Raw genomic sequence first — 15,214 nt, forward strand, 5'->3', positions numbered from 1 at the left:
AGTTTCTTAATCGCCATCATTGTGACTCAGTCATTATTTTAATGGGGTTTTAATGGGGTTTTAATGGGGAATTTTAATGGTTAATATATTGTATTTGTATTAGAACATTGTGAACCGCCGCGAGCCGGTTTCCGAGAGCGGCGGTCATACAAATCAAATAAATAATAATAATAATAATAATAATAATATTAAGCTCTTTAGCATCTATTTGCCTTCATCAGGGGCACCAAAGCTGCTCACAGATTAAAAACATTATAATATCACGTCTTAAAGACACATTAAAACCCACAAGCATTATTAAAACAATTAAAACCAACACTAAAAGATGCATGCAAAAACATCAAAGCAAAACAATAATCAAAACACTCGGCAGGAAAGAAGGATCAGAATGTCAAAAAACAAAAGTATTTACCCAGTAGTGGTGTGAGAGTCTGTCAATTACTCCCAACAAGCAAACTTCATTTGAAGAAAATCTCATCATGCTTTGGGCATGAACGGCTGCTTTGGCAGCCCTACTACCCACAGTGACCAAAATTCCATGCCCAGATGATGCCCGCTATCCAAAAAAACCCCAGCAACTTAAATTATGCCCCCAAACAGACTGTGAGCCAGTATAGGTGGGGTCAAGACAGGAGTGATATGGTTACTGCGGCTAATTCCAGTTAGGGCTTCCAGCTTCCAGGTGGAACCTAGAGATCACCTAAAATTGCATCTGATCTCAAGACTACAGATAACTGCTTTGGAGGGTAAACTCTGTGCATAGAGGTGGCCAAAGGGTAGCTCTGCAGATGTCCATGGATTACAATTCCCATGAGCCCCTGCCAACACATGCTGCCAAGGGCTCATGGGCATTGTGGTCCATAGATGCCTGGAGAGCCAATTTTTCCCCAACCCTTCACTATGGTATTATACAGGGTTATACTGTCCTCAAACCCCGCCCTCTCCAGGGTCCTCCCCTAAACCTGCAGTCAACATCCTGGCTACAGTATTTCCCATCAGTTGAGATGTGCGAACACTTCTCAAGGGCACCCTTGCAGAAAGTGCTTTAATCTAGATATATGCTGGGCATGCATCACAGTGGCCAGATCTTTTCTTCCCAGAAAAGGCCACAGCTGTCTAGCCCGTCAAAGCTAGTAAAAGGCACAGCTGCCATCTGCCTATCTAACAGTAGGCTTTGGCTGAAGAGTGCCATCAGATCACTTTTTTCAAGGGGAGTGCAATAGATGGGGGGGCTTTCTGTTCACCGGTAGCCTTTCCACCTTGTTAGGATTAAACTGCAAACAAACTTTTCACAGGGACTGCGGCATTGCACAAGGAATTTTCAAGGATTCAATGCAAGCTATATCCATCAGCATGGTCTATGTTTGTGATACTTTCGTCCTGCACCCAAATTGGGCACTTTGTCTTTTTAATTGGCACAGTTCCTAGTGTTCCCTGATTGCCTGGTAAATATTGCTAACATCCGGCAGGTTAATTCACCCATTTCTGTCATTCATAAAAGCTTCCTTTTAGCTGTGTTTGTTTCTTTGTGGATTAATGGAGGAAGCCCTGCTTTCCCCCCTCTGGGGTAAATCTCTCAGAAAATATTCCTTGCGGCTTGAGTTGGGCTGAGCAGCCCGCAGGTACAGCACAAAGTGGAAAGGTCTGTATTAAAATAAAGGTGTTGATGAGAACAGAGGGAAGAACTCTAGAGGGAAGGGAAATCCTGGGTGGTGATTGGCCGTTAATTTGCCTATCAAAGCCTGTGAGGAGGGGGATTACAGCACCTGCGATGTTGCAGCCTGAGCTACAGAAAGCTAAATTAGCTGGTAAGTGAGAATCCCATTTGCCTTTACTGCTAGAATAGCATGAAGAGCCGGTTCAGTAAATAATTAAATCTGGATTTCGTGCTAATTCTGAAAATAAAACCACATTCCCTCCCCCCCCCCCTTTACTGCAAAGCAAGAACCATGTCTCTTGAAACAGGCAGCAGAAAAGAAATCTTGGGTGTGTTTTAGCTGCTTCTTTTCATTGTGCCATTGCCTGTCTGGTTGCTGGATTGTTTGCAATACCTGTTTTGTTTTTTAACAGAAGACATCTATTGATTGTGGGAAAGGCAATAAAATCAGTGTTGGGAAATCATTCTGTGTTTTAGAAACGAGAGATGTCAACATCAATTTGGTGATGCTAATCTTCGTGTTTATCTGCTTTCTATGTTAATAATTAGGTAGTAACAGATTCACGGGCAGTATGGCTTTTTGAAGGTTAGAAGAAAATCTATTAAACACAAACACCCTTTAGTATCACAAGGGATTACATAGTCTGTTGCATTGGATTATTTGTTGTTCAGCGAGTTCCTCTTTCATCACCATAGAATATTGTGCTAATGTTCATTTTTCTTTTACAGTCCACAATGCTGTTCTTGTGTAACCTTCATTTGTTCCAATGAGATTCATGTAAGAAGACTTCCTAGTTGAGTCTGCCCTTATATTACATGCCCTTGGTAGTCAGGGGTTGTGCAAATACCCAGTCCAGAAACCATCCTGTGAGTGAGTATAAGTCCTTGAGGACTTGCCTCCCCTGGTGAAAAAACGAGAACCATGGAGAAAAGAAATCTTATTATAAAATTTAAATGTCAAAAAAAAATTGCCAATTTGTATTTAAAATGAATTGTGCACCCCCTCTACGTATTTCAAGTCAATTCATCAGGATTTCTACCTTTCAACGCAGGATTTATTTATTTATTTATTTATTTCCCAGAATCTTCTTTGCAAAAAGGTCCAGTGGTGGTGAGGAGAGTAGCAGCTGAAAGGAGGAGTTATAATGGGAAAGGGTTCAGTTGGGGAGGAAAGGGTTTAGCATTCCTCCACAGCTGCCAAAAATCATCAACTTGCTTTCTGTTACTGCTAGAGATAATTGAGGTTCAGTCCCTTGGATCAAGTAGTAAGTGATATGAATTACATCTTCTCAGTACACTGGAAAGCTACTGCTAGGCAGAGTGGACAATACTGCTTTTGATGAACCAAAGGTCAGACTCAGTATAAGACAGCTTCATGAGTGCTCTAGAATAGTCTGATCTCCAGCCATGTTTGGCTCTAATTCAGGAACATCAGCCATCTAAAAACTTGAGAGTCCTACTGGATTGGACTGTGCTTTCCACATTCTGTTATGTTCGCCTCCATTTTTACTTGACAGACCCACAGTCTGTGCAGATGTAATTTCTCGGTCTGTCTTTGATATAATTGCAGCAACACAACAGCAGGTTAGCCCCGTTGGTTGCGTAAGGATGGATAGGTGGTAGAGATTACTTGAATTTCTCATCCTTGTTTATGTTGATGTGAAAAACCCTCTTTTCATTTCACTTCTCTCTTTTGAGTTAAACTCATAATTTAAATTTTCATATTATTTTCTGTGTCCTCGCGTGTAAAATTATACATTCGCTAGCATTATTTCAATGCAATTCTAAAAAAAGTTAAAAAGATCAACACCCCTGGGTCATCTTGCCTGGGCTTATCAGCATGGCTCGTAGGCTAGAACAGCAGGTTGGGTAGAATGGTTGAAAACTGAGTATGTTGCCATCTGTCATTGGTTGTACAGGGTTTTTGTTGGGGTTTTATATTGTGATCTTATTGTTTCATCCCGTGAACTGCCACAATACGGCTTTTATTGGGAATCGCGATATATAAATTATAAAATATATAAATAAAATTATTATTATTTATTAACCTCCAATCTTGTAAAGTGCCTCATGGCAGGTTACAGAATAAAATCCCACATCGATTAAAAACATAAAATAACATTAACAAGATAACCAACTCTGGCAGTGAAAAAATCAAGTACTCATCCTATATCTACCCTCCACCCCCCCAGTCAGCCTCCATTCTGTCAACGCCTCAGGGCGAAGATTTCCAGGGATGCTGACTATCATTCTAATCTGAGGAAGGGGTCAGTGTAAAACCATAGATTACAATGGATTTAGACTGAATTAATTGCAAAGAATTGAACTGTCAGCATACTAATAGATCATCTTTATAGGTTATTATATGTATAAATGATATTTTGTGTATTAAAACCATATAGATATATGTTAAGTCTGTACAATATGTTTATACAATGCAAACAGATCTACAAAATCTAATGTGTAAAGCTGAGAACTAAAAGTGCTGGAAAAAATGAACAAATAAAAAAAAAATGAAATAGAAAAACATTTACTAGGGAGCAATCGCCAAGAAGTTTCAAAAGGGATATGAGACAGGATTTTGTAGAAGATATTTTTTTGCCTTATCTGGATGAATCCTTTTAATACTCTTGCTTTGAAGAGTACCTGCCTAGACTGGTCTAATTTTGCTATTGCCAGCTTTTAAAATGTTTATTGTCTGATGTTTTTATACTGATTTCATTGCTCTCTGCTTTGAGACCCAGTTTTTGGGAAATGATTTAAAATACGTCACTTTTGTTCACCTCTACTGGGGTTTGAATGAGGTTGTCAACGTCCAGGAGAGGCCTGGACATCTCATGTAACATGTGCTCAGCAGTGTAAAGCCACTCTGAGTATAAACAAGACTCTGGGCATGAGAAAATGATCAGGCCACCTTAACCATCGATATCATGTTAAAATCAGGCTCCATTTTTTTTATCATAGAGTTGGAAGGGGCCATACAGGCCATCTAGTCCAACCCCCTGCTCAATGCAGGATTAGCCCTAATCATCCTAAAGCATCCAAGAAAAGTGTGTATCCAACCTTTGCTTGAAGACTGCCAGTGAGGGGGAGCTCACCACCTCCTTAGGCAGCCTATTCCACTGCTGAACTACTCTGACTGTGAAAAACTTTTTCCTGATATCTAGCCTATATCGTTGTACTTGAAGTTTAAACCCATTACTGCGTGTCCTCTCCTCTGCAGCCAACAGAAACAGCATCCTGCCCTCCTCCAAGTGACAACCTTTCAAATACTTAAAGAGGGCTATCATGTCCCCTCTCAACCTCCTTTTCTCCAGGCTGAACATTCCCAAGTCCCTCAACCTATTTTCTTAGGGCTTGGTCCCTTGGCCCCAGATCATCTTCGTCGCTCTCCTCTGTACCCTTTCAATTTTATCTACGTCCTTCTTGAAGTGAGGCCTCCAGAACTGCACACAGTACTCCAAGTGTGGTCTGACCAGTGCCGTATACAATGGGACTATGACATCTTGTGATGACATCATTGCAGGTAGAAGCACACGAAACCAGAGCAAAGTACTCAGTGGAGAGGATCAGACACTACAGAAGATTTTCACATTACCCCTCTAAACTGAATGTTATGTGTTGTTGGCCCGATCCCGAGTAAAGTTATATGAGGACAGAGGTTTCATACAGCAAATGCCCTTTTCTTAATGAGCCTTCTCTGAAACACTATGGTCATTGCAAACAGTGCTGCTCCCTTCCGCTTTTTTGCCACGCTATCTTCCTCATTTGTTTTGAACGTTCTAAGGGATCTCAGTGGTGCTGCTATAGCACTGAAGTTCTATGTTGATTTAGTGCTATAGTGCTCAACCTAGAATGTTTTTGTACAGCGAAAAAGGGTATGTGTGTGGAAAAGCGACATTGCAGGTAGCACTATGGACACTGTAAACAGCACACCACAGTGATTCAGAAGTACAACAAAGGGGTAGAAAATGGAAGAAAGCAGTTTCCCTCAAAAATGGCTCCACCCCACTTTGCCAGCACAATGCACGCGAATTTGTATGAACACGTAAATAAATTCCACTAGCAGCCAGTTACTGTCTGAAATAACAGGAAAAAAATCCATTCGCAACCAATTATTAATACAAAAGTTTGAAAATGGCTACTGCTCGGTTCCTTTACATCCATTCCCAGACATTGGGTTCCTGGGTTACAAGTTGTTTCAGTCATTAAAATTAGACCTTTAATTTACCCATATGCTCCTGAGTGAAAAGACCACAGGTGTCGTGAATGTAAACCGCCCCAAAATGAACTGTTGCCTGGCATTTCTGTGCAATGTTGTACTTATCGAGTGACATATAAAGAAAAGCATTTGGTCTAAATACATCTACTCAGTGCCATTCTTGTCAGCCTTGCTTGGCAGAGGTAAGAAAAACTTTATTGAAGGAAAATCTTCTACAATGTAGTTTCGTTTGGGACCTGCTGATGTCTGAGGTACTTTGGCCACTTCTCTCGGCTCAGTAGGACGCAGGAGAGAGTTAGTAGTTAGTACTAGGGGGTGGAGAGTGCGAATCTGTGACAGCCTAGGTGCAAATCTGTAGCATGCTTTTGTTAAGGAAAAAAACACAAATAAACGGTTTCCGTCTGAGATCTCTGCAGCACAGAGCTCCCTCAGGCAAGAAGCTTAGTGGATAATCTGTGTGTCAGTCATGCCTCTCTCTCAGCGTAACCTACCACATAGAGCTTCTGTGAAATGGAGGAGGGAACAGCCTGGAACTGTTTGGAGGAAGAGCAAGATAAAATGTGTTTAATACATGACCATATGCAGGCTTGCATATAGCACTACAATAGCTCAGTAGGTCGATAAGCAGTAACCTGTTACCCGTGTAATAGCTATGTTGATTAGCGGTGCACTGTGTTTACTGTGATTCTGACTAATTTCCCCTCCCTTCAGTTTCGGGAATGGGAGATATTTATCCATTCTTTTCTTTCTTTCTTTTTAAAGTTCCAGTTAGACTCTGCTGGTGGTCTCTGAGGCAATTTATTTCTCTCAACTAAACTGGAATCAACTGACCTCCCAGAGAGAGTACCTTCTTCACTGAATTCCCACTTTTTCTTCCCTGTATGGTAAATCCATATAACTGTATGGAATGTCTGGCCACCTAGTAAAGGCATTTTAGGATCTGGACCATCTGCAGGCAGATTCTAAAGCGGTTGTTGCAGTCCCCTGTAAAACTACATGTGTGTATGCATGTTAGAACTCTGCTTACAGGAGCATAACATTTGAATTGGTTATTTCCCTGGCACATGCATGCTTCAGATTTAAACTGACTTGAAATGGGTTTGAAATCAAATTAAAACAGCGCCCTTTTTCAACATAGGAATTACACTCTTGTGTACCTGTTTTGAATTCCTAGTTCATTCATAGAAATAGAGCTCACAAGATTCCTTAGATAGGATTGGTAATCCAGAGAAATAAATGTATTTATTGCATTTATATACCGCCCTCCTGGTAGACCAGCTCAATGAAACAATACACAATTAAAATACTACATTAAAGCATTTTAAGCCATTTTTAAAACCATGCATTTGTGATAATGGTACTACAGTTAAGTTCTTTCCATCCTAGTAAGTAGCTGGGGATTGGGGAGGAAACTTCACAGTAGAAAGAAGTAGGTCTAGGTCACATCACAGGAAGTGATGTCATCGTACAGGAACTCCTGGGTGACTCTCTGGTACATGGGCAAAAACTTTATAGAAAACCAGCTTCTATCCCAATAGGTTGACTCAGCCTTCCATCTTTCCGAGGTCGGTAAAATGAGTACCCAGCTTGCTGGGGGGTAAAACGGTAATGACTGGGGAAGGCACTGGCAAACCACCCCGTATTGAGTCTGCCATGAAAACGCTAGAGGGCATCACCCCAAGGGTCAGACATGACTCGGTGCTTGCACAGGGGATACCTTTACCTTTACCTTATCCCAATACCAATTGTTGCCTAGATCTAAAGAGAAGCTTAAAAACCATTATATTCGTATAGGGAGAAAATAATTTAAGGCTTTGCATTTGGGGCAATGGATATAATAGATGCTGTCCCAAAAGTTCTGTAACTTCTTTTTACATATTATTCCGCAATGTTGTAGGTGTTTTGTATTCTCTGCCTTTAAAACGTAGCTGAATGAAATTACTGAGGCTCTAGAGAACATTTGTGCTGCAAATAATAAGATAGTCACAAAATATAAAAATTACAGTCCTCTTGGTAGCGTTCGTTTGCAGAGGCTGAACTCACAGTTATAACAGCTGCAATGTTTAATATAATTAATATATAATACAGCAGATGCTACATTAATTATTTGCAAAAAGACGGCGTAAAGATTTTTATAACCACCATATGCAATACTGTGGATGACTTGGCTGGAAAATGTATACTGTAGTAAGGTGTTTTGGTGCTATGGCTCAATTTTTGCTTGCACGAGCACCTTGGCTTTTATATTTTCTGAAACTGCGTTTTAACTGTTAAAATTCTGCCAGTATTTCATATTTAACGAAATACTGCAACTTTTGCCGGGTTATAGAAATACAGAATAAATCTTTTCCCAGGGAAGCTACAATTTAACATTTGGATTCATGATATAGTTCAACTGAAGTCAAGCACTTGAATTTTAGCCAACTGGCACCTCTCTGCTAAAATTCTGCATTGGCTTACTGTATTGCAACGGATCAGCTCTGCGGATGTCCCCTTTGTGTTGTAGCAATCGGTGTACTATTTGCATTGATATGTTGGTGTAGTCATCAGTGTACTATTTGCTGGCATATCCAATTGTAGGATCGGGTGAATAATTGAACTGACAACAGTGACCTAAATCAATAGTAAATTATTTGAAGACGGGGGTTATTCTAAAGGTTTTATGTTAGGGATTTTGAAAACTCTAAATCAGAAAATGGCTACCAAATAGTAGAAATCTTTAAGAAGCGGCTGCAGCATGGGTCAGGACACACAATTTGTATATATAAGGCCATGGTTCAGTTTCTGACCACTCCCAGTTAAAGGATTTTAGGGAAATACCTTTATCTCTCTACAACACGAGGGATCCTTACCAATCAGAGCAGGTAACACTGAACTTCTTTTGTGTCACCCTTAGCTTCCTTCCCAGCTAGATTGCTGGGCCGTCCTGGTAGTCAGCACAGGGGCTTATGTGTGGTGGGGACCCTTGCCAGTGACATACGGGTGTTGCTGGTGTCATTTGCCGTGTTTCCTGGAAGTGACAGCATGTCACCAGGAGGTGGCACTGGGCAAAACTCTATGGTTAAACCATACAGTTACCTTGGTGCACTGAGATGCTGCTGGTGTCCCATTTCCCCTTTGCCAGGCAGTTGAGGAGAAGAAGAGTTGGTTTTTATACCCTGCTTTTCACTACCAGAAGGAGTCCCGAAGTGGCTTGCAGCCACCTTCTCTTCCTCTCCCCACCACAGATGTCTGCTGAGGTAGGTGGGGCTGAGAGAGCTCTGACAGGACCACACTGTGGGAACATATTATACACATGGCATGCGCTTTGCTTTCCCCCTTGGGTAATATCACTGAGTTTCCTCTCTGTCTTTCCTGACACCAAAGAGCATCTCTGTGTGCTCTCAGTGTGCATGGCAGAGAACTCTGAGACAGTACCATGTTGCTCACCTTCCCTTCTGAATTATGTCTTGGCTGGGCTTTAAGTACTGCTTGGGGGGGGGGGCTGTCATTGCATTGCAGAGGAGGGCAGTTTGCTGCTGCCGGGTGGGGGTTGATCTGTTGCGGCTATAGTTGACTCTACCAAGGCTTTTGGGCAGGACTGCACTGTGAGGGGTGGTGGCGCTTTGGCCTGTCTGGTTGCATAGGTGTCGGTGGGCTGTGTCAAGGGCCCGTTCTGCACACTTTGGATAACACACTTTCAGTGTGCTTTTGCAACTAGATTTCCCTGTGCAGAACTGGAAAATCTAAAGCGCGTTATCCAACATGTGCGGAATGGGCCAAGGTTTTCAACAACATAATTTCCCACTATTTCCATTATCATACAGGGCGAAGAGCAGACTAGCTCTTGACACAGCCCTGGCTGGGATGCCTTATTAGTGCATCTTGGAGAGGTTCCAGTGTATTTTGGCATACCCTTGGGGGAGTACCTCATCTTCTAACTGTGCATCCCCCCATATTTCACAGCTAACTTGGTTAATTAAATTTAGTTGTTAATTGCATTCCTTTGAATCTGAAGTTTGCCATCAATGTGTGGCTTTCCAGGCAACGTATACTGCTGCGGTGGGACAGGGGACCAGAAGACCACAGTGCTCATGTTGTGTTCAATGTGTGGGCTTTTAGATTCTAATCTAGGACATTCAGCTCCAAACGGTTAATTATTCATAACTTGTGCAAAAAACATATTAAAAGAAACGAGCTGCCTTTTCTTCGGTAGGCCAGAATGGGCCAAATGTTTAAAGAAATGCAACACATGTAACACATGGAGCAACCACAAAAAGTAAATTTAAAATACTGGTTATGGCTATAGTGTCAGGCAAGGTGAGCGATTGTGATGTGAGTGTCCTGCATAGTGCAGGGGGTTGGGCTAGATGACCCATGAGGTCCCTTCCAACGCTATTATTCTATGATCCTATGATTCTAATGGTTATTTGCTTCTAAATCAAATGCTGAGCGTGAAGGCAAAGTAGTTGGATCACTTTTGGCTTAGTGTCAGCAGAGCCTCACTCCTGCTTTTACTATTGGATAACACCATGAGACAGTTAAAAGTACAGTACGTGGCCTACACCACAAGGGTATTGTTGACTTTGTAGAATATTTGATTGCAGGTATGCATTTGTCAACTTATACGCAGTAAGTTAAATATCTAAATTCAATGCAGCGTCTTGGAAATCACTATAGCCCTCCCGGGATGGGAAGAAATCTCCAAAGTGTGATCAATTCAAATGTATGTTATGAATCAATCTGCTTTCCTTATAGCATCCTGCCAATTCTTTTGTACAGCCTGGGGAAATGATTCTGTCTCGTGGAATCAGCCAGATCACTTCTAGTTTCTATGGAGTGCTGCTGTTTCTAATTGAACCTGTTTCTATAAACTGCCTGGAGATCCAAGTCATTTGTTACTGCCTGTAGTTATTTAGTGTGGCTAATGTGTGCCGACTTGGAGCCTCATAAAAGAGACAGGTTCTTATCAGTAATCAATACTTGCAGCATTTGCTCACATAAATCTGCCATTAGTGACTGATCGCTTAAACCAATTTAAGATTTCATTATGGCTCGTGGTATTATAGTACAGGGGTAGTCAACCTGTGGTCCTCCAGATGTTCATGGACTACAATTCCCACGAGCCCCTGCCAGAATTTGCTGGCAGGGGCTCATGGGACTTGTAGTCCATGAACATCTGGAGGACCACAGGTTGACTACCCCTGTTGTAGTATATCCAGATTTATATGACCACCCACCAGTTGGATAGGATAAATGCTGTCATGGATGACAAGCAATACCCCCCTCCCATGCCACATGTGAAGTACCTACTTTTTACTACCTAAAGGAGTCTCAAAGTGGCTTACAATCGCTTACCCTACAATCGACCACCACATACGCCCTGTGAGGTAGATGAGGCTGAGAGAGCTCTGAGAGAACTGAGCATGCCCCAAGGTTGTCCAGCTGGCTACATGTGGAGGAGGAGCAGGGAGTCAAACCCAGTTCTCCAAATAAGAGGCTACCATTCTTAACCACTATACCAGGGGTAGTCAAACTGCGGCCCTCCAGATGTCCATGGACTACAATTCCCAGGAGCCCCCTGCCAGCATTTGCTGGCAGGGGGCTCCTGGGAATTGTAGTCCATGGACATCTGGAGGGCCGCAGTTTGACTACCCCTGCACTATACCAAGCGGGCTCTCAGTACACCCTATGGAGAAGGAAATGTTCTGGAATTTGACCAAACTTATCACTGTATGTGTATCTGAAGTTATTCCCCTGGGGAAATATACATGGAGAATATTAGAACAGCCCGGAACAATAACTATCGTGTTTGACCTCACTAATCCTATCTGTGTTCTTGCTGCCCCCCGCAGGGTCTTTGGAAACAGCCATGATGATAGAGTTCTGTTACTGGAAACCTCCTAAAACTGCTGTGTGAAGTTGGAGACTATTATGGGTTGGCTCTGCTCCACTGGGGAGTGGGGAAGTTTTAATCCATACTTCAGTTCTGTCTGCCCCCCCCCCCCATAGCCCCCTATCTGGTTGCCTTAAGAGCTGGTAGTGAAAAAAGACAGGTATAATATGGGCCCCTAACTTTCCAGTTTAACAGTTTAAATAACTGGGAGGGAGTATTTTTTTATGGAAAAACTGGCCAGGGAGAGCTACACTGCTTATTTTCATAGGTCCCCTGGAAAGTAACAAATATTCTTCTGACCTGGGTAGCCCAAGCTAGTTTAATCTTGTCAGCCCTGCTTAATATTTGGATGGGAGACCACAGAGGACTCCCAGGTGCACTATAGAGAGCCAGACAATGGGAAACCACTTCGGAGCATCTCTTGTCTCAAAAACCTCATAGGGTCAGCTTGACTTGAACTCCCCCTTTGCAAAAACGCTAGCATTCCAGTCACAGAACACCACCATCACATCTGTTTGCCCCTTAGTTTTCTACCAAACCTCTTACCACCACCACAAATCTATGTTCCCGGATTTACTTCTAGTACCGAATATAAATATTATAAAATAGCCAGTCATCCATGAAGAACTAGACAATGTGTTCATTTTCCTTCAGTACATATTAATCTCCTTTCAAGTTGCTTTCTTGGCTTTGGTCTCTTCCCCCTTGCATGTTGACTCATGGTACTGCAATTAATCTGCCTGCATAAAATGACATTACTCTGTTTGGCTAGTAATCCTTTTTGAAAATCAGGGCACAATCTGTGCAAAACTGTGCTGGCTTTTCCGTGAAAGATGACCCCTGCTCTTGAGCCTTCTCCTTTTTACCTGTCCTTTGAAAAATATGTTTTACTGAAAAGCAAAGCAACACTTTATTTTCCTGAGGGGAAAGGAAATGCAGCCTCTCGTTGCTCATACAAATGGAATACGTCTCTTATGTGCTGTGATGAAACAATTGCAGCTGGTTCCTATCTGTACAACTACAGGGCAATCTGGTGTCCTAACATAATTGCCAGTATCCCACAATTTGAGCTAATTCACTGATGAAAGCATCTAATGGAATTTTCAGGATGCCTGACAGAAGAACTCTGAAACAGGACTGTTGCAAGTTGTTCTCTCAGCTAGTGGCTGATTGATATAACTTTAGCTCAGTCTTATAATTTGAAAATTGTGTTTTTCAAGCGCACAGTATATCCCCTGCAGTGAAAAGTGGTCACTAACACAGTTTAGGTCATCCAGCGTGACCTCTAGAAAATCCTTCTCTCTTCTAGTCCTGTGAAGTCAGAGGATGAACTTTGGGTGGCCTTTTTATAGATTAGAAAATCTCACTGCAGAAGGACCAGCATCAGAACGGTTTGTATTTGCTTACATGTGTCTATCGAGGAGCATGTTATATATATATCCTTTAAAATTTAGTAGAAGAAAGCACACACAAATAAATACGCTAGCATATTTTACAACATAATTGCTGCAAGGCGTTTTGCGCTAATCAACATTCTCAAGATCAGATGTTGTAAAAATATTATAGGGAATTTGGGTTCTACATCAAAAAAATAAGGGAGGAGAAGAAAACCCCAAAGCTGTAGACCAGGCTTTTCCAATAAAGATTTGTGAAAATGGGTGTGCTGCCTGACCTGGGCACACACAGGAGAATCTAGATGCTGACACCTTCAGCTGTGAATCTGAGATCGAATTGCTTTCCGAAGGCCAAATCCCAGTCCTGACTTAGTATCAAGCAAAGATGTCTGAATCTAAAGGAGAGCCGAGGGGAGGGGTGTAGTGCAAGGCGAGTCTGAGAACCAAAGAAGCCAAGTCAGAATCTGAGTGTCAGAAGCCAAGAAATCGAGTTCAGGAAGACGATGTGTAAACAGGAAGAACTTCACTGAAGTGAGGGCAGGGCAGGAGCCAGAGTTCAGGGCAAAAGATAGGTTGAATGTGCAGTTGCACCTACAAGGGAACACTGTCCCAGCTTGGTGTCGTGGTTAGGAGCGCGGTCTTCTAAGATGGTGAGCCAGGTTTGATTCCCCGCTCCCCCACATGCAGCCAGCTGGGTGACCTTGGGCTCGCCACAGCACTGATAGAGCTGCTCTGACCGAACAGTAATATCAGGGCTCTCTCATGCTCACCTCCCTCACCGGGTGTCTGTTGTGGAGAGAGGAAAGGGAAGGCGATTGTAAGCCACTTTGAGACCCCTTTGGGTAGAGAAAAGCAGCATATAAGTTGCACTTTTCCTTAAGTGCAACTGCTGGTCAGGAACTAAACACTCGCATCTGGGGCCTCGGGCATCATCTGTCAGAGTGCCCTCATGTGGGCCCCATCCCCTTTGACAGCGTGCCACTAGGTGGGTGCTCCTGAGATGGGTGCTCCGGCAGCACTCTGTGAAATCAACTTTGCTCCTGTCCCACAAAAATCCCTACAAACATTGCAGGGACTGAAAAGAGCATTGCATACAACCCAGAGCATCACCTTATTTGCTTGTTTGTTTATTATTTAATTTCTAGCCTGCCACTCCCGCAAAGCAACTCATGGTGGGGAACAAAGACATTTGCCCCAATAAACCCCTCATTACACCCCCAATATTTCAGTATACCCTGGTGGTGATAACCCCCACCACACCTCACCCGCTTGACACACCATCCTGCTTCAGGGTTTAAGGAGTAACCTGATATCCCAGTTGGGCCCGGGAGGGGCCCACTATCTTACCTGCCCTGGGCCTATTCTGCACACAATAGATAATGCACTTTCAATGCACTTTAGAAGTAGATTTTCTTGTTCTACACAGAAAAATCCATATGCCAAAGCACATTGAAAGTGCATTATCCTATGTGTGCGGAATGGGCCCTGGCCTCAACCAGAGACCTGGTGGAAGAGCTCCATTTTGCAGGCCCTGCAGAACTGTGACAGCTCCATCAGGGCCCACAGGTCTCCTGGGAGCTCATTCCACCAGGTCGGGGCCTTCTTATTGTGTTCCCAGCTCTTGCTGTACCTATAAGGATCCCCTCTCTGTATTCCTTGGGTTGAGAAGAAACTTATTCAGGCATTGTTTTAAATCTGGTGGCAACCCAATTACTTATATCCCTTTATTATTTTATCTCTTTTATGAAGATGTTGCTTTTCTGCTTCATAATGCATTCTGAAATCTAATTACAAAATGCATCGTATAGATTAATAAATGTATGTGAACTTATGATTTGAAAATTAAATTTGCAGAATGAGGAGGATTTCTTTCCAACCATTTAATGAAACTGCAAGTTCTAATTTGTTTACTTTGAAAAATCACGCTTTACTGCCAGATACCATGCTTAAAGATGCCTGAAATATTTAATATACATTTGCGTCTAAGCAAATATCTTGTTGAAATTTGACATAGCTAATTATCTTGGGTTTTGTCCATTCTTTTTGGTATATTGTGATAAATAATA

At 42.4% G+C, this 15,214-nt stretch overlaps 1 protein-coding gene across 33 annotated transcripts in view; it reads left to right on the forward strand.

The window, feature by feature from the left end:
- Positions 1 to 15,214, forward strand: part of CACNA1C (calcium voltage-gated channel subunit alpha1 C) — a 611,497-nt gene that overhangs the window by 106,980 nt on the left and 489,303 nt on the right. Inside the window, exon 1 of one of the 33 annotated variants that reach the window (XM_077340080.1) lies at positions 1,788 to 1,808. The exons of the other annotated variants lie outside the window; for them this stretch is intronic. The gene's annotated coding sequence lies outside the window, so the exon portion shown is untranslated. Of the gene's footprint in view, positions 1 to 1,787; positions 1,809 to 15,214 lie in introns of those variants that run through there. 33 annotated transcript variants of the gene reach the window in all.

Source organism: Paroedura picta, chromosome 5 (assembly GCF_049243985.1).
Source record: "Paroedura picta isolate Pp20150507F chromosome 5, Ppicta_v3.0, whole genome shotgun sequence".
Classification (NCBI taxonomy): Eukaryota; Metazoa; Chordata; class Lepidosauria; order Squamata; family Gekkonidae; genus Paroedura; species Paroedura picta.